Source organism: Aplysia californica, unplaced genomic scaffold (genome assembly GCF_000002075.1).
Source record: "Aplysia californica isolate F4 #8 unplaced genomic scaffold, AplCal3.0 scaffold01672, whole genome shotgun sequence".
NCBI classification, from domain to species: domain Eukaryota; kingdom Metazoa; phylum Mollusca; class Gastropoda; order Aplysiida; family Aplysiidae; genus Aplysia; species Aplysia californica.
In genome coordinates this window covers 50,210-53,593 of record NW_004798942.1, presented here as the reverse complement: position 1 = coordinate 53,593, position 3,384 = coordinate 50,210, and the positions used below count along the sequence as shown (strand labels likewise).

The 3,384-nt window shown below is 37.8% G+C and overlaps 1 protein-coding gene across 1 annotated transcript in view; it reads left to right on the top strand.

The window, feature by feature from the left end:
• Window positions 1-3,384, top strand: part of LOC101864282 (active breakpoint cluster region-related protein) — a gene marked incomplete at its 5' end in the record, with an annotated part of 37,181 nt that overhangs the window by 2,464 nt on the left and 31,333 nt on the right.

Genomic DNA, 3,384 nt, shown 5'->3' with positions numbered 1-3,384 from the left:
TCATGTTCTTTTGTCATGTTCTTTATAAAGTTGTAATGTTAGTTGTACATCAGTTGTACGCTGTCTCTCTGTTGGTATATTCTAATGTAGTACATCAGTTGTTGGTATATTCTAATGTAGTACATCAGTTGTTGGTATATTCTAATGTTGTACATCAGTTGTTGGTATATATTCTAATGTTGTACATCAGTTGTTGGTATATATTCTAATGTTGTACATCAGTTGTTGGTATATATTCTAATGTTGTACATCAGTTGTTGGTATATATTCTAATGTTGTACATCAGTTGTACGCTGTCTCTCTGTTGGTATATTCTAATGACGTACATAAATTCGTAAAAAGTCAGGTTAATATTCCAAATTATTGTTTTTTGTGCTCCACGTTTTAACCTCCCATCATTTGGAATCCTGTGTGCCTTCCACCGTTATGTCAGCTGATTTCACCAAAGTTTCTTCTGTTTCCTTTTGTTTTCAGCAAATCATCGTCAACTCCACGATACGAGAGGTCACCAGTCTGGAGGGTGAGTGAGGGAGGAGGTCACAGGGTTCCTGTTCTTGTTGTAGTTTTGTTAGCATTTTAAGGCACTTGCAACACAATAAGGTCATATAAGTGTTGAAGATTAGAGGTGTTACAAGAGAGTAAAAAACACAATAAGGTCATATAAGTGTTGAAGATTAGAGGTGTTGCAAGAGAGTAACAAACACAATAAGGTCATATAAGTGTTGAAGATTAGGGGTGTTACAAGAGAGTAACAAACACGAAAAAGAAGGAGGAGTGATAAGGACGATAGATTTTTGATAGGAAAGAAGGAGCAAACCACACCAGAGCACCCACCAACCACTCACTCTGTTTTTATGTGGACAATAGCAATTCACAAACACGGAGTAGAATAGAGTAAGTCAACAAATAAACAGTTGAGTAAATCAACAAATAAACAGTTGAGTAAATCAACAACTAGACAGTTGAATAAATCAACAAATAGACAGTTGAATAAATCAACAAATAGACAGTTGAATAAATCAACAAATAGACAGTTGAATAAATCAACAACTAGACAGTTGAGTATTGGAGTAAATCAACAAATAGACAGTTGAGTATTGGAGTAAATCAACAACTAGACAGTTGAATAAATCAACAAATAGACAGTTGAGTATTGGAGTAAATCAACAACTAGACAGTTGAATAAATCAACAACTAGACAGTTGAGTATTGGAGTAAATCAACAAATAGACAGTTGAGTATTGGAGTAAATCAACAACTAGACAGTTGAATAAATCAACAAATAGACAGTTGAGTATTGGAGTAAATCAACAAATTGATAGTAGATTGTGTTCTGACTGAAAGTCTAGATACCTCTCTAGATACCTCTCTAGATACCTCTCTAGATACCTCTCTAGATACCTCTCTTTAATCTAAGAATAGAAAATGCTTTGAGTTGGATTTAGAATAAATTGAAAGATTTGATTTGTGAGTGAATGACAGACTGTACAAATGTGATTCTCCCCATGAATGACAGACTGTAGAAATGTGATTCCCTCCCCCCCCCCCCCTCCCCACAGATGCCCTCTTCAAGCCAGTGCAGAGAGTTCAACGTAACACCCTGGTGCTAAATGTAAGTGGTTGTGGCAGTACTGTGTTACAATTAGCTACACGTGTAGTGGTACTGTGTTACATTTAGCTACACATGTAGCGATACTGTGTTACATTTAGCTACACATGTAGCGGTACTGTGTTACATTTAGCTACATGTGTAGTGGTACTGTGTTACATTTATCTAAACGTGTAACGGTACTGTGTTACATTTAGCTAAACGTGTAGTGGTACTGTGTTACATTTATCTACACGTGTAGTGGTACTGTGTTACATTTATCTAAACGTGTAACGGTACTGTGTTACATTTAGCTAAACGTGTAGCGGTACTGTGTTAAATTTAGCTAAACGTGTAACGGTACTGTGTTATATTTAGCTAAACGTGTAGTGGTACTGTGTTACATTTATCTACACGTGTAATGGTACTGTGTTACATTTAGCTAAACGTGTAGTGGTACTGTGTTACATTTAGCTACACATGTAGCGGTACTGTGTTACATTTAGCTACACATGTAGCGGTACTGTGTTACATTTAGCTAAACATGTAGCGGTACTGTGTTACATTTAGCTACACATGTAGCGGTACTGTGTTACATTTAGCTACACATGTAGCGGTACTGTGTTACATTTAGCTACACATGTAGCAGTACTGTGTTACATTTAGCTACACATGTAATGGTACTGTGTTACATTTAGCTAAACATGTAGCGGTATTGTGTTACATTTCTTATCTCTCTTATTGATTCTGTCACAAACATGTTTTGTTCTTTCTAACCAGCTTTTTGTTTTAGTTTTAGTGAGAGTTTTACAGCACTTGTACCTCAATACGGTCCTTAAAGTACCTAGGAGTACAGGTGCTACAAGAGAGTGACCTACACAAACAAGAAGGAGCAGATATAAGGAACAATAGATATTTGATTGGAAAGAAGGAACAAACCACACCAGAGCACCCACCAACCACCCACCAGCATTGTGGGTACTTGTCATAGAGATAAGAGATACTAGAGCTTCTCCTCTGTATTCAGTCAATGATCATTGTCAAATATTTCTTGTCTTGTTGACTTTGACTGAAAATGAAGGAAAGAAATTTCAGGAAATCTGGGGCGAAATGTTTCTGCACCGTGAGGAATAAAATCCACACATGGTGTTGGAAGAAAACTGGGTTGTGAGAAGTCTTTTCGCAGAACGGTGGGACTTGTGGTAGTCGTTATCGTTCCAAGGTCGTGATGACCCGCGGTTTATGATTATCTCCAGCTTTGTTTGAGTGTCGAAGGCTGTGGTGTTGTTTGCTCAGTCCTATCAGAGATGAGTGGAGGGTTCAGAGGTCGCCATAAGGAACAGTCTAGTGTTGACAGGGCGTTGACCCCGGACAATTATCAGTTGTTACCTGTTGTAGTCATTGTACTGAGAGAAAACTGAACCCAGCAAGTAGTAAGTCTGTTGGTTCCTTGTAGACTAAGAGCAAAGGAAATACATATATATATTGTGGTTGGAACAGAAGCCTTTGGGGTTAGACTTACAACATTTGTCGGCTTCGTGTCTCCTGATTGTCTGTGCTCTGTGTGGAGTGGGACTTTTCTACATGAGCAAAATCACCGCTAGAAAAAGAGGATGTTTGATGAATGGTAAAAGTCCTCTAGTAAATAGTTTGTTGTGTTTTGTGGCCAGAATGAATGGTAAAGGTCTTGTAGTAACTAGTGTGTTGTGTTTTGTGGTCAAGATGTATTGTACAAGTCCTGTGTGTGTCGTGTGTTGTGTTTTGTGGTCAAGATGTATTGTACAAGTCCTGTGTGT